The sequence below is a fragment of the Perca flavescens genome, chromosome 13 (assembly GCF_004354835.1).
Source record: "Perca flavescens isolate YP-PL-M2 chromosome 13, PFLA_1.0, whole genome shotgun sequence".
Classification (NCBI taxonomy): domain Eukaryota; kingdom Metazoa; phylum Chordata; class Actinopteri; order Perciformes; family Percidae; genus Perca; species Perca flavescens.
The window spans coordinates 13,897,068-13,923,518 of NC_041343.1; the positions used below are offsets into that span (position 1 = coordinate 13,897,068).

Sequence of the window (26,451 nt, forward strand, 5' to 3'; positions counted from 1 at the left end):
CAGATATCGATAGAGACCAAGATATGTACTGAGCACGACAGTTTACAGTTGAAAAATAAGTTTGTCAGTCCACTATTGGGGACAGACTGTGTAATCAAACCTATCTGGCATGTCTGCACTGCAATTTTTTGTTACCCTGTTGGCTGACATACACTAATACGATATATCTGCAATAAGCTAATATATGCCAATATACTTATATCAGTGCATGAGGGATGACCATATGTGAGGATAGAAAGCAAAGACTGGGTTCTGAGTAACCCTGCATTTCCTGTTGCTCTCCATCATCCCTTAGGGATGGCTGCATTTAAAGGGGTGATAGAATGCAAAACGATTTTACCCTGTCATAGTTGAATAATGACAGTTCGGTGGGTAAATAGGACATACATAGAAGCTCAAAGTCCCATTGACACCACTTTACTATGAAAATTTCATATTTTGAAACTGCCGCCTGAAAACGGGCGAATCCCAACAAAGCTGGAAGTTGACGTCAACCTCCCAAAAACAGGAACCTTTGTCAGCCCATGGGTGTATTAAGAGAATGGTCACGCCCCAACATTTACATAGGCTACACAACTGACCTGAGATCAGGTAGTCTTCTGAATCTAGCTAGGTCACGCAGATCTCTGCTATTCCATTACATAATTCACTTCTGAAACTTTTTTATGCGAGAAATCAACTATGTAAGGCTCAAATATGCGCCGTTTTACGAAAATGGATGGCTAATTACAAATTTTGTCGACTGTGTGTTGGAATTCAGCGGCGCTGCCTGTGTTGTTGCCTCGCCGCCCGACCTGCCTTCCTTCACACACCCTGGCCTGCTATGAGGTACTTGGAGCCCACAGGACTCCATACCCCTGCAAAGTCACCGTTTTTTGGATAATGGACTACTAAACGCCGGTGCTCTGACAGAGCTCCAGGGCCTGCAGCTCCCCTCTTCCTGCTAGCTAAATGCCCGGTGTGTGTGCGTGAGAGCACGGTCAGCGAGCTTGTTACGCCAGCAATCTGTTACCACAGGTTCCAGTTAATCTTTTAATGTGTGTAATTATAATTTGTTGAGTTATTTAAACAAACGATTGGGGAAATAAACGCCGCTTGTCCCTGAGTCTCATTGATAGAGCCTGCGGCTGGATGTAGCTCTATCAATGAGAGCTAGCTCCTCTTAGAATTCCTCTGAAATTCACAAATATTCATTAACTTAAAATCGGACACCGTTGTTAGCTTTATAAGACCTTTAAGGAGATGTTGTATAAGTGGCGTGACGAAATTCAAACTGTAAATATACACAAATTTTGCGGAAAATGAAGCTAACTATCCGTGATTTGTAGCTAGCTACACATAGCTAGGATTGAAGGGAGTCATAGCTAACGAAACCCCCCCTGTTCACAAAAAGTCATTAACTTGAAATCGGACACCGTTGTTAGCTTTATAAGACATTTAGGGAGATGTTGTATAAGTGGCGTGACGAAATTCAAACTGACAGCCAGCCTAGAGTAACTGGAACTGTGGTAAGAGATTGCTGGTGTAACAAGCTGGCTGACCGCGCTATCACTCTCACACACGGGCCATTTAGCTAGCAGGAAAAGGGGAGCTGCAGGCCGGGGTCTGTGGAGGAAGGCAGGCCGGGCAGTGAGGCAGCAACACAGGCAGCACCGGCAGCTGAACTCCGACACACAGTCTTACCAAATTTGCAATAAGCCATACATTTTTGTAAAACGTCCCATATTTGAGCTTTATATAGTTGATTTCTCGCTTTAAAAAGTCTCAGAAGTGAATTTTAATAACGTAATAGCCCGACAAACAATGTATAACTTTGCAGTGAGACCTGCTGTTGAGTCTCCCATGTGTTTCTATGTAGTTTGCTCATACCAATCAGCGCGTAGATCATTCTGAATATTCATGCGCATACCATATTTGGAAGAAAAGCTCTTGTTCCAAATAGAGCCATATTCACAGGTTAGTTAAGGGCCTAATAAAATAGCATTTGGGCAATTTTCAGCCCAACCAATGTTACATACCCCATTAGGAGACCTTAAGGAACAGTGTAAAATACCCTATATAATCATTCTATCACCCCTTTAATTATCCCTTCAACCACAAAAATCACTCATATCTTCTGTGAGCTTTTCACTTGGACTTTGTGACAACACTAACCTCAACTGTTGTGGTAACTGTAAAACAGAGTCAAGTTAATACAAATAAAAATTAAGATGGCAGAATAATAAAGATATAACATGCAGTATTATCCTAAAAAATTATAAAATAGAAACTAATAATCCCTCTCGATCATCACTTATGACCCCCAACCAATAACGGCGTGCAGTGTACAGCTCGTTCACATTCCCAACCTCCACTTTGCCCTTAAGCTTCTCAAACTCACAGGGTTAACCGACACAGACACATACAGGATGAAGCTCTGCATTCAAACAATGTGGATAATCAAATTTGCAATAAGGTTTGCCTGCGTAAATCAAAAGTGGTTTGCAGTGTGCAGCATCTTTGTTAAACCAGATTCTACTCAGGAAAATATAAGTATATGGTTGTAGTATAAGTAGTTTTTGGATATTAATTTGTTGAATAGGATTGTTGAGAAAAATAAATGGTTTGCATAATTGCAATTGGGAAAAAACAAAACAAAACAACAAACAAAAAAACAGTGTCACAACTTGAAATTGCAGGCTTGGACCCAAAATACAGAGGGTAGAGACGGGGCAGTGGAAGATTTAGAAGGTTTATAAAATAAAAATGGCTTGCAAACAAAAAGGCAATCTGATAACAGGTTACTAAAGATCCAACACAAAAATAAGGGAACAGAGGGAAACAGGCAAGACTTCAGCACACAAGGACAGACGCAGAGATTGACGATGATCGGACAACAGACAAAGAAAGCACAGAACATCTTTTACCAAAACATTGCCCTGATTGACATTCCTCTTACACAGTTTCCCAAAACTATGCAAGATAGTTGAGTCCTTTGTGATGTAGATACAGTACCCGTACAATGGGACAGTCGTTAAAAACTACGGCTACGGCTAACTTATCAAGGCCTAAAGTAACAGTTATCACTGTCACAGTCGCCTGGAGCAAGTTCAAACTTTGTATAACATCTTTAAAGTATACTGTTCTTTGAAATTAATCTTTATGAAATTAATTTCAATTAAATACTCTGGAGTCTAGGTTATGAAATGGTCTTTTCCTCTTGCTCTTTTCCCTTACTGCCAACAGTGCACAATATCCTCTTTTCTATCCTGCTATCCATTCCTCATAGTAAGCCTCTGCATCGTAGGCTGAATCAGCATTATGAGTGGAAAATACAGACCCTTGGTCCAGGGAAAAGCCATTATATGCAGATATAATGGCTTCCAGTATGTTGGTCCAGTATACTTGCTGACTGTGCATTTTCTTAGAAAGGCAAAAAGACAGAAGTGTACATTTCTTAAGTTTTTCTCCTTATTTTGGAAAGCACCCATGGATATTGCCTGATTTGCTCTTAAATTCTTAATTTCTTAAAAGTGTAGTTAGATAGTTGCTGCTCAAAAGAAACAATATGAAGCAGTGAATTTAAAAGGATGAAGAGTATCGTTACTTCTCTGCTTATTTGTTGTGATGGTGATATGTCAAACATTATATCTGAATGTAAACGTAAAGGTATAAAGCTGCCACAAGGCAGCTGACACCATACCTGCCGACACCATACCTGCCAACACTCCCTTTTCCCGGGTTTCTCCCGTTTTTTAGCCCTATGTCCCGGACCCCTCCGGGTTTGTTACTTCTCCCGGGAAACTCCCGTAATTTGCATGGCCCAAACTCCTTTATAAATAATCGGACCAATACCTTTGTCTAATGTTGACCAGTTGCCAGATCTTGTATGGAACGCATCCTATTCACACAATCCACACAACATATACAACCCAGTTGCGCAGTTGATCTCTGCACAAGCTTTGCGGAAAGTTCAGACCCGAAAGCGAGCTGATAAAAAAGGCAGGTGAAGGCGGTGTTCCTGCATAATCGTTTGACAGCTCTAATTTTAATGTAGGGCACGGTGGGGTTAAAACACAGCGGGTCTTACAGTACACTTAAAAGTTGCTTTTAGTGCTGCTAAATAAAAATGAAATAGGGCTATCAGCATTAATGATGCGATTAAGGGCCGAGCATAACGCTTACATTTATTTTACACTTCACTTGGCTTCGCGTCGGGACAGCAGCCCCACGCACACACAGCCTGTACTCCACAGAGAAAGCAGCCCAACTGGAACTGCTGCAAAGTGCAAACGCCGGTGATCACTGGACATCAGTGAGTAATCAAAAGAAGTTACTGCACACTATATTGACTCTGGTAAGTAGGGTTGGGTACCGAAACGCGGTGTCAATAGGGCACCGGTGCCGACATAAACGGTAGTAACGAGACCGAATAAGAATGAAAATTTCAGTGCCTCATTTTGGTGCCTGACTTTACACTACACCTGACAGCAGGTAACGTTAGCTTACCTTTAGCTAGCAGCTGGATTAAACATGGTTAAAATGCTGACAGCTAACGTTAATAAAGTGTGACTGTATTTCACTGTAGAGGATTTCAACACCGGGATGTAACTGTCTGCTCTGCAGCGCAGCAGCTACCGTTGTCGGAATTAAACAACACAGACAGTGCGTTCACTTAAAACAGTTAGCCTTGTGGTGCATTCAAAGTTATTGTAAAATACCCTTTTCCCATCTGGTGTTTTTTTTTTTGTCGTTCAACAGCAGTTTACTGGTGAAATAAGTTATTGTTATAAGTTATAGTTATTACATTATTATTAAATCTTTAATTTTGACCATGGCCTTAGCAATAAACAAGTTGCAGACTGTTGTTTAGTACCCTTCTTTTTTTTCTTCTTCTTTTTTTAACTTTATTAAAAAGTACCAGTTCAGGCACCGTTTAGGCACCGTTTTAAAAGTATCGCTTTCGCACCGGTATCGGGGGAAAAACCCAAACAATACCTAACCCTACTGGTAAGGATGGGGATTTTTTGTTTTTTAGTTAGGTACTTGGAGGAATTGTGCAATAATGACAGATTCACACATTTTTCTTTTGTTTACAGTAAATAAATAATAAACAAATACAAATCTTAAAGTCAGGTTCATAAAGTAACTTTCCTTGTATTCATTTGATTCCCAATCAAGGTACACCGGTAAGAATTGCTTTCCATTGTTAATATGTACTTAAAAACAGTTCTGAAATGCAAAATAATAGAATTTTAATCATATGATAAAACACGCGATTAATCGCGATTAACTATAGAAATTCAGCGATTAATCACGATTAAAATAATAATAATCGTTTGACAGCCCTAAAAATAAATAAAAATTTCTGTCCAACTGAAGTCACATGTAGTCATTACCTTCTACTGTCAAAAATGATGGTGACTTTCCTCTCCTGATTGTCCCTCCTGGAGGGGTGGGTCATTGTGTTTCTTTGATTGACGGCAGTTGGCATGCTAATCCCTGGCAGGGGCACGGAGTGACAAAGCAAACATATTTGTGCCGGGAACTGTAGTTAACAAGCCATTGCCATGTTTTGTTAGAAGTGGAATTATTGTCTAGCGCCACCATGAGGTTGACATTTTTTCTTTATTAGTGAAATATCTCAATAAATATTGGATGGATTGGCATTAAAGCTTTAGTGCGTAACTTTTTATATTAATGAAATGGTTATGGCTGTTACATTCAAGCCATAGCGAAACGAGTGCATACAAAGCTAATTAAGCCTATCAGCTCCAGAAAACACTCTCTGTATTTCTCATGTGGCGACTTTTGCAAGTCAAGTGAAGATAATTACCTCTTCTAAAGAATCCATCATGTTTTTATTCATCTTCTGTGTCCTCCTTTGGTTACAAACAACTGTGTGGAGGAGGGGTGGGGGTGGTGCGCGATTACGGAAGGCTTGTGCTCATGTGGATGCGATGACAGATTGTTGTCATTACTTAGAATTCCTCATGGGGGAGACAGAAACCACACACTATAGCTTTAAATTTGGTACATGAACTTACTTTCTGACGTTTCTTGCTCAGGATGAATATAATAACTTTAGTGATCCCATAACTTTTCATCTAGTGCCATCATCCGCTTAAAAGTCACTTTGTCCAATACTTTGTTTTATGACCAAATACCCATCAGCTTTAGCGATACTTGTGTTTGGAGCTAATTAGAATTAATTTTAACATTAATGTTAGCATGTTAAAGTAAGATTGTGAAGATTGTAAACATTACACCTGCTAAACATCAGCCAGTAAACATACTGAAATAAGCATTCAGGACAGATATGTCCTTGGGACAGTCCTCTCTTTCGGTCCCGCCTTTTTCTCTCTGCCTCCATTTTTTGTCTTTCCTCTTTCATTTTAACTAAGCTCTTTGCTTGACTGGCCATGAAGGTTAAGATACTTATGATCATCCTTGTAATAGTCCACTGGTTAACCAGCCATAGCACCTAATTTTCTTGAATATGCTGAGATAAAAATAAAAAATCTGGATTGCCTACCAACCCACCAACTGTGAAATAAGTCAGTGTTTTGTGGACTACCTAGATCAGAAGACACATGATTCAGCAAGCCATTCAGATGTGGCTCCCCTTTCTATGGCACATGCAAGCTCATTAGAATATACCGCCCCCACCTGAGTATCTCCAACCATGGCTTGAGAACTACCTTAGCTAAGGTGCGCCATATTTTTCTTGCAAGCGATTTTGAGCAGACTGGGCTCTTCGGGAATGGGGCTTAAAGAGACAGGCACTAAAACAGTATTTGAGACAGAATGAATACAGGTATATTCAGACAAACACTATGAGAAAAAGAATGTGTTTTTGAACATTAAAACATGTAAACATATTCTTGTAGAAACCCCAAATACCCGTGTCTCTACAATGGCGTTGGCAAGTGAAAAGTTGTTTGCCACATTGCCACAATTTTAAGAACAAGACACAAAAATACCAGAATTTCCCTTTAACAGTGCCACAGTGTGCCTGATCATCTACCTTGCACTATTTGCAGTTAATTGGCTGCAGCTGTTTCACTCTCCACAGAGATAGGTGCCTCTCTTTTTCTGAGTTTGTGTGCATTTTTATTGTGCTGTTTGCATTGTGCTGGAAGAAAGAATCTCAGCTCATTTTGTAATTTTTGTCTGTATCTGCATTTTTTCCCAACATGTAAACAAATATACGAGCACACACATGCTCATGCAAACTGTACCTAACTAGCAGTAAATCGAACAGAGAAGGGCCACCTGGTTCCTGTGTGTTTCAGTGAGCTTTACTTTTAGGGCGAGCCTCACTACTTAGTTAAACAAAAGGGCCTCCGTGTTGGTCCTCTAGATAAACACACTTTCCTGAGAAAACACGTACACGGTTACACTTTAACCTGCCCAGGGAGGCCACAGCTACATCCTCCCGGACAGTTTAGGTCAGACTGGGCTATAGTTCAGACCCGCAGCGAGAATCATGCGCTGCACATGAAACCATGCTGGCCTGTCAAACAATGGAGCCTTTGACAGCCATACCCCCCTCCCTAGTCCGCAGTACAGCCAGAGCACTGTCTCTCTTGGGCTTGGGTGTCACTCCCCATCTCTGTTGTGCTCCCCTGGAGCTGACCAGCTGGATTCTAGGCTCTGGGATGTGAGAGCAGCAGCACAGAGGACCTACAGTCAAAGTTCAGACAGATTAGCCCTGCAGAGAGGCCAGCAGCATCTCAGCTCAGCCAAGTCCAAGCTTTTCCTGCATAAATAACCTGATGAGCTTGGCCACTTGAGAGGAGGTTGTACTGGTCCTTTTTGGTCACCACAGATAATCTCAGCTCTGGTCTGGCCCCTCTGTCCTGCTCAGGAATGCTTTTGACTTTGGTTGCTTCGTTGGAGTTGGAATTAGTGTGTACACAGGCTGTGGTGCAGTACACGCACAGTGAAATATCAAATTCATATACACAATATGCATAATTTGGTGTCTGAATATGATCTCACTATGACAAAGATGTGAATTAGAGTCTATTCTTAACAGTTAACTAAATCAAAATGTTTACGCTTCATATTATACTTGAGTATAAGCACTATTTTTCAAAGCATCTTTACACATTTAAGTAAAATACCAGAATGGCGTTGAAAGTAACATTTGGCTTATTGCAATAACAGTTTGTCTACTATTGCACATATTGACAAGGGTTCAACTGAAAGGAGAGGCACACTCTGTTTGCATTACAGGTACTGTCAGCTATGTTTAGGTTGTACTGTATAGAGTTCATACAGTCATGTGTTTCCTCACTATCTGTGCATGTTAAACACAAAGGTAAAAGGAGGAAGCATACAGTATATCACTATGCCTATATTAATGGATAAAGAAAAGAGTTGACTGTATATACAGTATGTGGAGGCAAAAATACTGTTTCTAAGTTTTAGTCTACCGCGATGCCGTAGTGACTGTTGGGATTTATGTACAGAAAGAATGTAGGTTTAAATGGAGTAAAAAGCCTGAACACTTTTTGACATTTGAAACAATGAATAAAGGGTTCTTATCTCCTAGGTAGATGATGAGCATTAATACAAGCAATGACTGTTATCTCATGGTGTAGTTATGCAGAGCTGCCACCTCCCCCCTGCACAGCGGCAGTCGTGTAAACAGACAGCGCTCTAGAGGAATGCTGGACTCTGTGACCTCACGCCCCGAGTGCTGTTACAGTGCACTGAGTTCAGCTGAAACAGCCCGCCCCATGCTGCGCCTCCCCAAAGCTCCGCCTCGCCTTACCCCAGCCTGAGGCCCCACAGGGTGGAAAAAAAACACCTCTTTCACCCAACACCACAGCCTCTTCACGTACATGCACATACACAAACATGAACGGACACACACACACACACACACACACACACACACACACACACACACACACACACACACACACACAGAGGTTTGTGGCACTATCTTTGTGGGGACCCGTCATTGACATAATGCATTCCCTAGCCTCTTACGCTGACCTTAACCATCACAACTAAATGCCTAACCTTAACCATTACCCTCACCTAACTATAACCTAATTCTATCCCTAATCCTAAAACCAAGTCTTAACCCTCAAACAGCCCTTTAAACTTGTGGGGTCTAGCATTTTGGCCCAACAAAGCTGTCGGGACCCCACAATATACTGGTCTCCCAATTTTTGGACCCAACGAATATAGTTAAACAAACACACACACACACACACACACAAAGACAGTAGTACAAGTACTCAAGTTCCCTTTCTTTACCACCCCAGCTGTCAGAGCAGCAAGTTCTTGTAGTTCCGACAGCTTCAAGATCTCTTGCAATTCAACATGTACTTAGTCCTCTTCATTCATTTCATCTTGTTGGGAAAAGAATTATGCAAATGGTAGTTGAAAATTGTATTTTGTAAGCTTTAGATATTTTAGGTTTTTAGAAAACACTGAATGTCAGTCTATGGTGAAAAAAGCTTATGTCTGGCACTAAGAAGCCCCTTTACTTTTACTCAGTGTTTTCTCTTGTCAGTCAGTAGTTGATATTTGCTAACCTCTGGGTGTGCCTATGTACTGAGCTTGATTTTGTGTGGAAAAAAAACGTGTTTAAGCAATTTTTATCCAAAAAAAGGGCAGGGTCAATACATGTTTTCTGAAAAATCAAGCTCTGTCACTGCTTAGAATAAACATTCAGTGGAAGCAGCTTGGGAGAGGCACAGTATAGTGTCAAGCAGACACTGCCCTCTGCTGGAGAAGCACATAGTGGAGAAAGGGCAGGTCAAAAGGGATGGATGCCTTAAGATTTGGGTTTGTGAAGTCAAACGGACTCACATTTTACACAAAGAAACAGCACAGAAATCTAGAATTGATATAAATTCAATGTACTTCTCAAATTGTTGCATGCCAGCTGTAATTGGCCAGCATGGTGCCCCAATGGTTAGCACTGTGGACAGCAAGAAGGTTCTGGGTTCAAATCCAGGTCGTTCCGGGCCTTTCTGTGTGGAGTTAAGGCACTGGCTCAGATCGGGAGTTGGTCCCGGGTGCTGTAAATGGCTGCCCACTGCTCCCTTGAGGGATGGGTTAAATGCAAAGAATGAATTTTGCTACATGTATGTGACAATAAAGTACCTTTACCTTACCTTAACCCCATTCACATCTCATGAATAAATCAAGTAAGTCATCAGGTGGATTTAAAACCTAGCATGAAGTTGAGTTGCAGCTGCTCACCTGTCATGGATTATGAATCTTAAGTGGATTGTTTACATGCACACCTATATTCCACTTTTATTCTGAATATGACAATATTCCAGTTGGATATTACGAATAAGGCCTTTTTCCAAATGTAGCATTTTCCGATTAAGATGTGGGATAATCCAGTATTATTCAGGTTTTAGAGGCATTCTTTGGACATTGTAAATATGCGTCTCATTCAGGGTTTTTACCGCAGGGTTATGGTCAGCTCTGTGCGTTGCTATGGTTGCTGTACACAAACCAACCACCCAACAGTTTGCAAGGCTGCAGAGCCGAAAAGAAGGAGAAACACAGCTACTTTCGATACTACTTTTCGACCTGTCGATATGACTTGGATATCGACAGGTTTTTGGATATGCGCACACATCGCTAATCCAACCTTTTCAAGAAGCTGGTTGAAGGAACAAAAGAGGGAGGCTGTGTTCGCACAGTCCAACAAGTCCGCCACCGCTGATGAACTTTGAAATTTGAATTTTTACACAGCTACATGTAAATGGGAATATTAGTGGAATATTCACTTTCTTTAGCCATGTAAACAGCTTAGTCAGAATATCGTCTTTTTTGGAATAAGGCCAAAAACGTGAATATTATGTGCATGTAAACACAGTCATTGATTGCAGTAAAACCATTTAAACCAGACACTGATGATTATCACTTAGTGGCACGTCCTCACACAAGGGGCCTTACCCATTGCATTGCTTGTGCACACAGTTAGACATGTAGATGCAAACACACATACACATGCACACAGACACACAATCACAGTTAGCCGTTGTCTGAGGAAACAAGGAGCTGTCTGGTGCCATAGCAACCAATGCGGATATCCCACCCTTCTAGAGCAAGAGAGGGAAAAAAAAAAAAGGAAGTGGCAATGACAAATTGACAAAACCCTAATGAGATTGTAGATAAAGAGATGACCTCAGACTATCTATCTATCTATCTATCAATCTATCTATCTATCTATCTATCTATATGTGTGTGTGTGTGTGTGTGTGTGTGTGTGTGTGTGTGTGTGTGTATGTATGTATGTATGTATGTATGTATATATATATATATATATATATATATATATATATGTATGTATATGTATGTATATATATATATATATATATATATATTTGTCTGTCTGGTTGTCTGGCAATATGTCACAGACAGACTAAATGGGAAAGTGGAAGCATCAAAGTGTGGCAATGTGGCGATATCAGGGAATTAGAGGAAACCAAATGTAAGAAATAGAATAGCAGAGCGTGGGTGAGATAAGGGGAGAACACAAACTGATGGGGTAGGAGAAATGAAACGAGGCAAGAAGGAAAAGACTTAAACTACTCTCTTGGGCATGTCTGTCTGTTATGAGCACAGAGCCACAGCCTGAAAACACAGACACTGCATCAGCCTGCCTTACACCACCGTGACTCCCGTTTCAACTGCAATCTTGTATGTATTACTCTTATTCTGGCCCTTATACCAGGTTACATAACCTACCAAGCCAAATCCTGACCTCAATCTGCAAAACAGTCACTCTTGCTCTGATTAATATTTTAGACTCATATCAGCACTGAAATATGTGGAGTACAAAAATGAAAATCTGTCAGACATTACAGAATTGTTGTTCGGCAAGGATTTGGACTGCTACTTGCTGTACTTTATTTTTTTTATTTAACCAAGTAAAACCTGTGAGATAAACAATCTCTTTTACAAAGGGAGATCTGGCCAAGAGAGCAGCATAAACGTTACAGGCAACAATAACCCCAAGAAAACAGAAGAAATACATTAACATGTTGAAATATTAAAATACCTAGTCACGTACAATGACAAGTACCAACTGATTAATTTACCATTGTACTTATAAGAGCTTTAGAATCAGGCAGAGAGACACATTCTTTTATTTTCAAGTGTTTTTGAAGGCTAGTCCAAGTGAGGGGAGCAGAGCACATAAAATACATTCCCAGTTCAGTCTATACACTTGGAGCAAATTATCTATTGATCCTTGTTTTTCTCATCCGTAGGTGGCTGTATGACCTTCTGTAGTGGGTAGAAAGCAGAAACCTTGTTCCCACCGGTAAGTTGAGTCTCACTTCCTGGGCTGGCCTGCAGGTGGAGGTCACACCCAGTACTGTGTGCTCTACATACTATACAATACCAGCAATAACGCCACAAAATAATCCACACATCCTTTCACCATTCTTATCTGCCAAGTGTGGTGTGATGTGTCAAAGCGACAGTTCATTGATGGCCACTTCCCCTTAGTACTAAGTATGTGAGTGTGAATCTGTGTTTTTGTTTTGTCTGTGTGGTGTTGGTGCTATGTATGTCAATGGTTTATGGCAAACGGCCACATGAAGTGACTCACAGCACTGGCTTGACCTAATTTTTTTATACCACAGTGTCATTGTAAGGTCTTTTCGTGATGCCAGCCAGCTTCGCCCATACTGTTGAGCTTTGATGTGCTGCCCAAAAGTGAGCTTGGAGCTTGTCAGTGAGTCTGTATAGTCAGCGAAGGTTTAATGAGACTTGAGAGAGGCCATGACTTTGACTGATATGACTGAATGATAGATTTAAGGTAACATGTCTCTTGTCCTATCATGGAGTGGTACGACCTCTAATCAAGATCATCATAAGGCAAATGACCCTCAACGTAAGCCCAAATGACCAGCTTTGTGTAGAAATCCTTTTTTTCCTTAAAATACTTTATCCTAGAGTGACCTAATTTTACCATTTTTATGCTACTTGCTGGGATGAATTAACGTGATAAAGTTGAATTTACCACTCTGGGTAAATACAGCACTGCAAAAACTAAGCACAGGTGGATTATCCCTCCACTGCATCCCTGCACTCGTCCCTCTGTGAATAAAAATAAGGGTAGTGAAAAGCAGCCCCTGCTGGTGCTCTGTTACCTGGGGTGGCCCCGAGTACCTCCTCCACCTCTTTAGGAGTGCAGCCCCACCTGATGCACACATCTGCTTGCCCACTCATCTACGCCACGGCTCTGGAAGGTGGGTGGTTGGCGGGGGTGGAGTGGGGTTGGAGCACCAGCCAATGACGCTCCTTATCCTCACAGTACTCAAGTGACTTGACACAAGTTTTCAACCAATCACAGAGCACTGCAGCAAAGAAAACAGCAGTAGTAAAAAAAGAAAAAAAGAAAAGAGTAAATACAGTGAGAATTTATTCAAAGGGTGCATTTTTCCTGTACGTCAGCACAAATCACAGCATTCTGTATGACAATATTACAATATAATGACCATGTGAAACCATGTTATGCTGTTATCAACTAATGCATATAATTTTGATTACTAGGTCTGATAGTTATTCATGGTTGATACCATATTTTGAATTTGGGACATGCAGATGTTCAAAGTCTAAATTCTGTCTTCCATACTATATCTATAGAAACTGCACACTGTAAGTACAATTAGGCGTGTAATCAGGAACATTTGACCTACCACCTCCCGATCTTGTACAGTATTACTCTTGACAACATTAGCTAATGGGATGGCGGAATCCGTTGCATTTAAATACATATTCTCATGTTCCCTGTTGAGAAAAGACGGAGGAAGACAACTACGAGAGGGGATTTTTAGTCTCTGTCTGAATACCAGGTATTTATCCCCCACTCATTCACTTTCTAATTTCTATCTCCTTTCCAAACTTTGGATTGCCCCTCAGCTTACCATGATGTCTGAGCATAATATATATGTATGACAGCCCATTAATTCATACAAAGGCAATGTTACAGCAATTACTGCCTTTCATTGAGGAGAGGAAGATTAGAGTTTTGTCGGGGTATTGTGAAAGGGGGTAGATGTCTTCCTGCTATACATTGAAGCCATAAACCTCCATATATCCCATTAAGGACATGTTATTGTGGCCTCAAATATGTGGAGAGCCTTGTTGTTACTGTACTGCACTCCAAACATAGCCTTTTTGTCTTTTTTCTTCTCAAAATCCTCAAAGTATAAACTTGGGGTGGATCTTGTCAGTTTCAGTGTCTATCAAGTCAGTTACAGCAGAGAAAAAGCCTATTACCTCGTCTGACACAGCGTGGCAGTTCTGTCAAAATGTGCTAATGCGGTTCGTTTTGTTGCATTGTTTTTCCTTTTTCCCCGTTCCGACGATAGCCTGCCAGAACTTCCTATAATTGGTCCAAAAGTCCAAACCATCCAGAAAATATATTTTAAGTAGCATTAGTTGGTAAATGATCTTCAGCCTTTGACATGTGCATCATGATGCTGTACTTTCTGTCATGATTTAATGCAGTAATATTATGTTATTATTTTATTCTAAGTGTTGTTCAAACCGCCACTGGGATGGCAGCTACATAACGGAGATTCTTTCTGTTTTTTACTGGCATGACTGGAATGTGTCTGAATTCCTGTCACACCACCTTAACTCACAAGGATCTGAAAGAGACAAAGAAGAAAACCAGCCACATATTTTCTCTCACAAAAGTTAAACTGAGAGGTTACTGAAACATAGCCTGATAATCAAACAATTACATTTCATCTAGCTATTTGAGTCACTGAAATGATTGGAGATGTGGGCAGCGATTCAGAGGTGTGGAACAAGGCTAACTGAAACGCACTGCCTATAGAGCTGGGAAATCCTTTAAAATGATGTCAGTATTAGGATGTAAAACTAAATATTGTCTCAGGTTTTGGTTGGTATGATAATCCTGAATTGTATTTAACTATGTTTTATTACTGACTTGAACTGAATTATGATGTAGCTAAAATTACGTATTTTTAACAGCATTACAGTTCAGTAAATGCTCTGATTACTGTAATGACTTTAATAATTTTTTTATCTTTCTTTGTTTCAAGTAGTTTATGAAGACACCATGTCAGTGTTGAGGTACTGATGGAAAAATTCAATTGATTCTTGATTTTTTTTCAGCTACTGCTTGCTCTGCGGCTGAGTCTGATAGTAGACTGCGGCATTATGCAGGTTGGTGTGTAATGAGGGTTTCAGGAATGTGATTGGTAGATGCAACTTGTGTTGGAGCTGACAAGAATCACTGCAGACCATAGTCCCTCTGCCCACTGTCTGTATCAGACCCTCCACAGTGGTGTCTGCACATCCCGTAGTGCCTTCAAAACACACACTTGATTGCTAAAATTTGGGATTTTTGCTTGCTCATAATGGCTTTCCACTATTCAGAATCATGGCTCAAGTGGTATTGCAAAGACACACCCAACAAAGTTATCAGATTTATTGCTTTTGAAACAAAAGCAGTTGTTCTATAGAGACACACACACACACACACACACACACACACACACACACACACACACACACATGCACACACAGTATTGAGTCATGCATCTGAACTACTGACCCACAGTTGAGGAAGAGTACAGTGTACAGAGTACAGTGCTCCTTTGGTATGAATGAATACATGCAGGGACATGAGTCCAGTAGAATAGGATGAATTTGTAGTATGTGTACATATTGTATATGATTGTATATGATTGTTATTTCAGTGTTAACATAAAAAGACAGAGAGGAAATTAGGGAGGGAGAGCCTGTAGTAGAGGCAGTAATACAGTGCATTGACAGTAATAATATTTTGTTTACATTTCTGAATGTGCATTTTTTGAGCACCATTCAATTAAAATGTGACTGTGAACTAAAATAAAACAGCACATTGAAGTTTCTGTATTTATGGCCAAAGAATTTATCAGTAATACAGTTAAAATGGGGAAAATGTGAACAATTGCATTGCAGGTCGGTTTAAGGTGTGCGCCCCTGAATTTTCTGCCTGTGCCCTCTTCAGTTAGGGTCTACTGTACTCCTAGTAAAAATAACCTGCTCTGCTTGCAGTAGTGGCAGTCTTTTTTTTATTTTATTTTTTTTACAGTCAAAAACGTTCACATCTCCAAATCTTTTGCAATATTAGTCTACTTTAAGCCAAAAAGAATTGCCCCTTTGCTTTGTTAAACCAATTATAAATTCAAATCAAAACAAATGCTAATTAATCACGAATTGCACAATGACTGGTGTAAAACTCCACAATTTCCCCACACACCAAAGAAAACAACTACTTGCCACAAATCTCAATGAGAAAAGACAAAGGAGAGAAGCCGCAATATCAAAGAGACCCATCTTCCCCGTAAGGGATAGAAAACACAGTTCAGGGACAGATAGCAAAATATCTGTGATTATCTTACGTTAAGTAAGTGTGGCTGGTTGGAAAGAGAGGAAGATACAGACACCATCTTGGCTCTTATTCAAGTTGACCAATCGCCTTTGCAGTCACTCTGTTAATGCGTTTCTTTGCATACTAGCTCACACACACACACACACACACACACACACACACACACACACACACACACACACACACACACACACACACACACACACACACCCCTTTACTGCACCTCATCAAGAATCAGAAGCTCAGACATTTATAAATTTGTTATAATTTTAAGCCAAAAAGCAAATACCATTAATCATTAAATAAACAATGCCAGTAAGGGATAATTTAGAATCTCATTTATCATGATGCCGGTAGCTCAAGTCACATCCTTGCATGCGTTTTTGCTTTTAGTCAGTGAACTCTTATTGCCTGAGAAAGGCTAATTGCAAAAGTTAATTGCCACTTGTTTGTTGTACTAGACCGATTTACTCCAACTCTCATTTTTTCAGACTAATTACTGCCATCTCATAGATTCAGACCATTGGCTGTCCTGTTCCTCCTGTACAGCAAACATGTATAACAGTGGTAATGTCTCAATGTTTGGCATTTTCCAAACCAGAGTGCTCCACTAGTTGTTTATTAAAATAACTCAATGACGCAGCTGTGAGAGTGATTGTGAGAGAGTGAGTCCAAAAATTAAAAAGAGTAACTTGTTAGAGGTGAAAGACGTGACCGCAGACTGCAGAAGCCACAAGGATGCAGTGTCTGTGACATCACTCACAAACATTTCTGAAAGGAAGGTTTTTAATCCTGGATTTGGGTTTGCCAATTCAAATGTGGGCAGAGAGGAGGCAGCCTGCTATGAAAAGCAAGAGTAAACTTCCACGACTGACTGTGAGAAGCTGAGAGGCCTGTCAGTCAAGACTGTAAAACTAGGGATGCCCTGCTCAATTTTTTCCCCTAATCTGTCTATATATATATATGTATATATATGTGTGTGTGTGTGTGTATATATATATATATATATATATATATATATATATATATATATATATATATATATATATATATATATATGTATGTATGTATGTATTTATGTGTGTATATATATATATACACATACATACATACATACATACATACATACATACATACATACATACATACACAGAGAATCAGAAATCTGACTTTATATAGCCAATACCAAAACAAATTCCTGGATCGGCCCCAAATCCTGACCCTGCAAATTGGCACTGGATTTACTGTTGCTACAATATATATTAATTATAATTAATATTTAATATTTAAAATGTTGTAGATACTATTCGTGACTGAATTTTGTTTTCTGTATTTCCAAAGACGTTTTCTTGGTGCAGTATTGTGTGACCATTTTTTTTTTTAAATGCAGCATAATGTAATTAATCTACATTGGTTTCACCACTCAACAGAGTTGGTTTCTGCTTTGACTTTTTACCTGTAACCATGATTTCTTGTCTTGCTTGTTTATTTTATCATTTTCACTGTGTGATTTAATGCAATCATATAATACTGTGTTGTAACATCCTAACAAGAAATATAGTAGATAATTATAGTATTCAATGTTATTTTGTCCTCGTTTCATTATTATTATGTTTGGTAGTTGCCCAAATTGCCCCTAATTTTTTGCGGCTCAGTTGCACAAGCTTTCTGGTTGAGTCACTGAGATCTTTATGCAAATCAAGTTGTGGCACAAATATGCCCTCCAAAATAGTACTCGAACAGACCAATCCAAATTCATTCACAGTTAAAGCATACTTTGCACACAGATGGAATGGCCTCTCACTCACATGCTTAGCTTGTTGTCTGATGCTCCTGCAGAGGTCCTGCAATGGACATTGAACAGCCAAATGGAGCAAACTGAGCAGTCTTTTGAATGACCTGCACCTCTAAAAAATGTTTTCTTGTGCTTCAATAACTGAAAGTGCACACAGTCTTGTTGAGTTGAATATATTGCATCTTATCTGTCATTATTAGGTGCAGTGTCAAACTAAAATTGACAGCATCAAATATCATTATTTTTGTTTCATTTCCAGGATAAGATTTAATCATTATGCACAGTAATAATGTTAATTTAAAAATAAACAAATCCAAACAACTTTAATGTGTTTTGAGATGCTTGAGATGCTAAACTATCCCACTTCAGCTGAAGTCTATCTATTAGGCCAACCTCTCTGTAAAGCTGGCATGTGTCTTGCAGCCAAGCACACCATTAACTGGGGAATTAGAAACCCTGAGAAGTTGTTAATCACCACAGTCATTCACATTCCACATAGATTCTACTCTGCTCAGGACCTCTGTGAGCTGAGGATGGGGCATGGTCTGGGCCAATGCTATTGGACCCGATGGTCTTTAATTAGAGGGAGAGCTTGGCAGGGACTGATGGAGGAGAAAGGCTCTCAGGATGTCCAGGGTGAGAGGGTTCACACACAAAACACTGGCTTTTCATCACCGCATGACTCACTCGGTGTGTAAAGTGTGTGTGTGTGTGTTTGTGGTGAGAAATCTGTGTGTGCGCTCGTACTGTATGTATGTGTGTGGGTGTGTGTGTGGGTGTGGATGTGGGTGTGCACATGATGGCGCGTGCGTGTGTTTCTTACCTCACTGCTCAGGCATTTCAGTAGAGAAAGTTGTGTAAAGAGAAAGAGTGGCTCTCACAGTGTGGGTATTCATGGATCTGGCCCCCGTGGGCCGGTCCGGGCTCCAGTGTTCACAGACAAAGCCTCTCCAGCAGGACCCAGACACACTCACACAGAAAGGGGAGCAACAGAAAGAGAGGAGCACAGGAGAGGGGGAGACAAGGTAACAAGGGGAGAGAAATTGGAATAGGGGCAGGAGGGGGCAAAGGGAGAAGTGTCTGTTTGGCAGTTCCTATTTGCCCAAGAATGCAGGTGTGATGGGCTGTCATCTAAAACTGGACCAACCCAAACCTGCTCTGCTTCAGTCCAAAATCTGGAGTATTTTTTGTCATGTCTGAAATGACATCTGACTAACAACCACCTTTATTTATTTTTTTCTTCTTGCTGCCGGCGGAGTCCATAAATCTATCCGACACTCCTGGGGAACGGGCTCCTCCCTCTCTTTTTACATCAGCCAATCCCATCCCTCTCTTTCAGCGCTGTCTACACCCTCTAGCATTAAGCCAGCAGCTTGAACTCCTAGGATTCCATGAGAGTTTCTTCCACTTGGCCGTCCTGTCACTGTTCCCCTTGCCTGGCCCCTTCCGTAGATCGGGTAGCCTGGTTCACTGTGTCCTTAAACAACCCGTGTGCATGTACAGGAAAGGGGCCCGAAAGTGGGGAGGCCCATCTCCAACCCTTAGTTTCTAGAGAGTCAGACTCACACTGGAAAATCTCTACACTGACTTTTCCTTATTGATGAACTCCAAGGTGAAATTACCACAGTCATCATCAAGAGTAATATTACTGTTATCATTGGATAATATATATATATATATATATATATATATATATATATATATATATATATTCTGTATACAGTGCTGCTCATAAGTTCATGAACCCATGCTAAAGTTGACTAAAAAGAGGAATAAATAAATAATAAAATGTAAATAAATAAAAATAAATAAATGTTCTTCCTTAAAATACAGGGGGCATAAGTATAGACACCCCTATGTTAAATTCCCATAGAGGCAGGCAGATTTTTATTTTTAAAGGCCAGTTATTTCATGGATCCAGGATACTATGCATCCTGATAAAGTTCCCTTGGCCTGTGGAATTAAAATAGCCCCACATCATCACATACCCTTCACCATACCTAGAGATTGACATGGGGTACTTTCCATAAAATCATCTCTCAATGCAAATCAAACCAGCTATTGGGCTAACTGAAATAAAACCATGCCAATCTCTAGGTATGGTGAAGGGTATGTGATGATGTGGGGCTATTTTAATTCCACAGGCCAAGGGAACTTTATCAGGATGCATAGTATCCTGGATCCATGAAATAACTGGCCTTTAAACAAAAAATCTGCCTGCCTCTATGGGAATTTAACATAGGGGTGTCTATACTTATGCCCCCTGTATTTTAATGAAGAACATTTATTTATTTACGATACATTATTCATTCACAAAGAAAATTGGTGTCCTTAAAGGTTGGATTTTTCCTATTTTTTTAATTAAGGCATTAAGATCAATTTCCAAAAGATGATTTTTTTTATTCCTCTTTTTAGTCAACTTTAGCATGGGTTCCTAAACTCATGAGCAGCACTGTATAAAATATGTATAAAGCATAATGTGTGATAGCTACTCAGCATGTGTACAGCAATAGACAGGAAGCATTTAAAAATGTTAGTAATAACAAGAAACTTACATATTCTAAAGATAAGCATCTTTTCAAATTATTATATGGGATATATTGACATACATACCCATCAGGGGATGTTAACAGGGTTGTCGGTCTCTAAATGTCTGAACTTTTCTGAGCACACCTCTCTCTCTCTCTCTCTCTCTCTCTCTCTCTCTCTCTCTCTCTCTGCGCACCGAGCTCCATTGGATCTTCTACGAACGGTGACGCCGTTATCAATCAAGTATTGATTAGTCAGGAGGCGGTGCTTTCACACCGGTTGATCTCTAATCTCGAACATAACCTGCTCCCGAGCAAGTTAGGTGTTCAGCATAAGTTACCACGACGATTTAACCCGGTAACAAGTGATCCACCTTGGTGATACACAAAACCCTGGATTGAAGTTACTGCCAAACCTTGCTTCGTAGTAGGCCTCAGCTCCTGTCGATTTAGTACATCAAGCTGTCTTCATAGTTATTCAGAGGCTGTTGATATTGTCATTCTTTGATACTGAAGGATTTTGCGGAATGCTATCCATCAAAATAATTATTGAAATACAGAATTCTGATATTGTTTCACTAATTCAAAACCATTTGTGAAACTCTTCAGGTTGAGCATAAAACATTTTTTGACTAATTAATCTTGAAGGTATTTTTATTAGGCCCTGGTAATTCACTAGTTGCACTGGCTTTTGTATTAAATGTTGTACTTTTAACCCTTGTGTTGTCCTCGGGTCAAATTTGGCCTGTTTTTAAAGTTATTATATCAGAAATATGGATTTCTTTCAACCAAATTGCCCAAAATTAACACGGATGAATGTTGTATGTTAGGTAAAATTAATGATGATATTTCATTGAATTTTGGGTGTTTTATAAAAACTTTTAGCATTTGAAATTTTATTTTAAAGGGTTTTTAAACAGCATTCTGGCTAAACTTTGACATAAACCAGTCTGTGATCTACTCAACATCTTCTGATCTTAACTATTAGTCAAAATAATTCATAATTTCTGTTTTTTTGTATCTCAAAAATTAGGCTATGTCATTTGAATTAGGTTTATTGACCATTAATAAACAACAGTGACAAAAACGTTTTAAGAAAGCATCAAAAGCATTGCAAAAAAGCGTTAATTTTCAATTTTGACACACAAGGACAACAAGTTAATGGTCGATGGGAAGACAACCCAAGGGTTAAACAGTTTGACAGATTAATGGGTTTATGAAATCAAATGTTGGCAGAAACTATACCAATTAACAGAGGACGTGATGGATTCATTTTAAAGTTCCATTTAAGAATTATCCTTAATGTCTCTGAGGCATGCATTAAAGTAAATAGTAGTAGCACTTTTAATTTAGATACATTACTAAGCTAATCTTAACTCGTATAGAACTTGGGCCTCCCATCTCTCTCCCTATGGATACTGTGGGACACTTGTCTTGTTTTGAGATGGGTGGATTGATGGATAGATGGATCATTGATGGATGGGTGGCACCTGCTAGGATGAAATTGATGGCCTTGTCCTGAGGCAGACAGATGACGCCCCTTTTAAACTAATGATTTGAGTTGTCATATGCATCATAGGTTTTATGTTTGAAGGCCATGATTGACCCAGTTATGTATGTATGTAATGTAATGTAGGTGCTTATAGTAAGACCTGGTCCAAATAAGTGGAATGGACACACAAGCGGTACAAGGTGGTACACTAGAGGTTTTTGGAAAGAAAATAAACGTGTTTATATTGCTAATATGGCCATATTTTGTAAACCGTGAGAATCAGTGTTCACATTGCTCGTGAGGAAAACTTCTGACACTTTAATTATAGAAGAAAAAACAAACAAAGTTCAGTTAGCAGTAGAAAGTGTTGACCGTTTGATGGCTTTATAGAATTAATTTTATAAGATGACGCAATTATGTATTTCATGGCTGCTTTGTTGCTAGGTTGTCCACATTAGTCCTGAGAGATTGAGTGACTGAATGAGTGTCTGCTGTAGGAACACGTAATCATTTCTCAAGGCTCAATCTTAAATTAAGTGCACAAACCTACTAAAATGAAGATCTGAGCTCCTTTTGATTGGGTTAGATTTGCAGATGTTTTGGTGTGCACTCCAAATCTTGCACTGATTAGATTTAGCCTCCTTTTTGGTTAGTAATGCATACATGGATGAGGCTGGATATTGTCAAGATGGCAGCATAGCTATTTAAAAAGAAGCATTCATTAAAATAATACTTAGCAATGCATTTTATACTTTGTTATATTCTGTTTATAGTTAAATATGTATACAATGAAATAGGTTAGCCTTTTTAAATTATTTTCCTAGTACAGCTGTGCTCCATTGATGTGAAAAATGTAAATGAAAACCATACATGTTGTGTCTTCATTCTTAACATATCTCAGTCAGCCAACTCACATGGAGTGGATTTAATAAAATTATAGAATATAGTTTATTTAGCCTCTTACCTAGTAAATGAACTAAGCAAAAAGGACAATGGGGAGTGAATGTGGGAGAACTTAACTCCGAGCCTATGTTGGATGCTGAAGTAGAGATGGCGCTTATGAAATCCTATGGTGAGCAGCTACTGTACAGTAAGAGCAGCAGTGGTGTGAATGAGCAAAGAGTGAGTTGGATATGAGTTGCAGCAAGTCGTGTAAGTAATGTAATATTGCATTGCTATGAATATATCTAGAAATCTTGAAACCATAAATCACTCATCTGTCATTGTTGGATTGTTCTGCTCAACTACAGATGAACTTTGCAGGTTTTGAGAACAATGTATTCACGATACAAAAACTATCATTATCTGCCTTTTACACTGGATCATGAAGGAATGGCTGTTGAATATGGGGATATCGAAGGCACGGTAGACACACTGTATATGGCTTTATGATCCCTTTGACTCCTGATCCCCTCAAATCCCTGGTGACCGAGAGGCCACGACCCCGGCATCTGCCAGCAGTGGCAGAATGAGAGGCAAGCTATGGCTGTCTGAGTCACACCTAGACAGATGCTGTGTAAGATGAAGTCTCAGCAGTAAACCCGCCCCTACACTCACTGCCACTGACTGAAAGTCTAATAGGGCAAGATGAGTCATTACACATCGATCCTGACTTCTTTGGCTTGAGGCTACACAAAATTATTTGAAGCAGACACTTAAGATATTAGGAACACCCTAATGACTCTGGTCTGGTCTAAAACTGCTATGAAATGTGTCTCAGTGTGAAATATGAATATCCAAAGCCATTTTATTTTATAGTGTGCTCAATGTAGCCTAATTCGCGATGCTAATTAAAAATCAGTAACAACAGTATGACTGAGTACATAACTGAGACAAACCAAGAGCTTAGAGATACCTCAAGGGAACGTGGTCGCTCACTTTGTTTGGCCTATCAACACACCATTGGTCTTGTGATTCCAGATGAGATTTTGTGGAAGATTTTATTGCTGTTGGTGCCAACATTCAACTTTCCTTGAAAATAAAGTACTGTAATCGATAGTGTCACAGGTAGAAGTAGTAGGCCAAAATAAGCATCACATTCATACTTAACAATAATTAAGGACTGGAAGTTGCACTGCATTGGCAAAATTGCAATGGTGAGTGTTGCAGTAAACCCAAATCCAGGCTTTAAAACATCCCTTCAGAAATTGATTGGTGACTTCACAGGCACTACGTTTGTTTTAAAGTCTAGGGGCCCTATCTTGCACCCGGCGCAGCGCAAAGCCAGACGCAAGTGTCTTTGCTAGTTTAAGACAGACACAGTTGTCAATTTCCCGTCCAGCGCCTGCGTCATTTAAATAGCAAATGCACCTGCGCCCATGGGCAGGGTGGGAAATTTACTTTTTTGAAATTTACAAAAAAGTTAATTAAAGATGCCCAATTTTACCAGCCACTTTTTCCGGAACTCAAATTTCTAAAAGAAAGTGCACTAGCATATTTTGAATTGCTTCAATGCATTGTTTATTATTATTAATACATATTTTATTAATATAGGCAAATAAAAAGTGATGTGAAAAAAGCCTGCAAGACCATGGTAAAATTGTGTTTGGTCAGTTTGGTCATATGCTACCGTAATTGTAGGCCTATATGTTTAATGAAAAAAAATCTCTCAGTAACATAGCATTAAAAAGTCCCTCCAGGATTTCGCAGCCTTTTTTTTTTTTGATTGTTGCAGCCCAAAATGCCTGATTTTGCGGCAGCTTTTTTAAAAAATTGCAATAAAAGTTGCCATGTCTTTTGTATTTTTGTTGCAATGAAGTTGCGAGAGACAGTGAAAGTTGCTTTTTTTGTATAGTTCTTTAAAAATAAAAAGGAAACTTATTTTGTAGTCTAGTGTTCCTAGTAACCTTTCCAAAAGGCTCAGGATGCTGCAAATGTTGGTATGATATGAAAATGGCTGGTGGATTTAAGACAAAAAATGATAATTCATTGAATGAATTCATTATTTATTTAACTTTTTATAAATTAAAAATGCAATGAAAATACAACAATACAGCGTGTTTTTCCTCGATGAGATCTTAATTACAAGAAGAACAACTTGTGGCAGTTAAACTGGAGGTCATAGATATAGATATAGATATAGATTATAGTGCAGCAGAACTTGCAGCTGCGAGCCGGCGTTCTTAAACAGAATGTAACTCAAAACTATCCAAGGCACGGGACAAAGCCTAATAAAAAATAACCAGTAGGCTAACTCAGATACAACTTCTGCACCAGTCTACTGATGTTTGTTGAGAAAGATAAGCATGTTGACATGATCTGGGGTCAGACGCAACCGCTACCTGGTGACCGACAGTCCAGCCGCCGAAAACAGCCGCGTTGCCGGGATGCACAGATCTCGATCCGCGCTAACTTGGCCAGCCCGGGAACCTTATTCCGTTCGTCGTAGTGAGTTTCTACCAGTCTGGTGATGGTACGTCGTGACGAAATGTGATATGCTGGTTCCAATATCCATGTCAATGAACTTGCAGATCCCTTGGGTAATTTTCTCTGCTCGTTGTGCATCGCAGCTCCTCCGTGCTAACGCCGAATTTATGCTAGTTTGAGACTGAGAGCAGGATGCACCGCGGCGGCCACCAACATTAACCAGGGTCGGATGCACTTTGTTTAGTGGTAGGCTACATCATGTGAGTCGTGGCCGTGTTGTACTTATACACGGCATCTCAGTGTTTGCAGTGAACTAAGTCGTTTTAAAAAAAAGGTATGGAGTCAAATATTGCCCCCTAGTGGTAAAATGTTTAATTGCTGCCACACTGTGAAATTAATTTAATTGCTTCAAGACTCACACTACGCAACGCAACCAGTATCAGTTTAATCGATAACAAATTAACATCATCAACGAAATTCTACCGGGGGTGTCGCCACATTTTTTTAACCGATAATTTTCCTTTCGTCTGTACCTCAGTTCAGCTACATGGTGTCACGGACTAGTGCTGATAACTACTTGATAAAGCATTTCATTGTTATTTTAACAGCACATTAGTAAAATGTGCCTACGCTTATGCACAGCGCGAGCACACTATACTTGTTACACACTATGCTTGTTACACACGCAGAGCAGCAGCACACAAACAGGCTAAAGATTACAAATAAAAATATTACGGTGCAAATCCGCCATCATAATAGCAATGCGCCAAGGTACAAACGTGTCTGGCTTTTAAAGGGAATGGGAGATGACACTCTGATTGGTTTATTGCATGTTTTGCCGAAAACACACCTATGAATTAATGAAGACACTAAGTACGAC

At 39.7% G+C, this 26,451-nt stretch overlaps 1 protein-coding gene across 8 annotated transcripts in view; it reads left to right on the top strand.

Annotated features, from left to right (window-relative positions):
- Window positions 1–26,451, top strand: part of snx19a (sorting nexin 19a) — a 97,162-nt gene that overhangs the window by 17,608 nt on the left and 53,103 nt on the right. For all 8 annotated transcript variants that reach the window (XM_028595524.1, XM_028595521.1, XM_028595523.1 and 5 more), the window contains one exon: window positions 12,240–12,292. The gene's annotated coding sequence lies outside the window, so the exon portion shown is untranslated. The remainder of the gene's footprint in view (window positions 1–12,239; window positions 12,293–26,451) is intronic.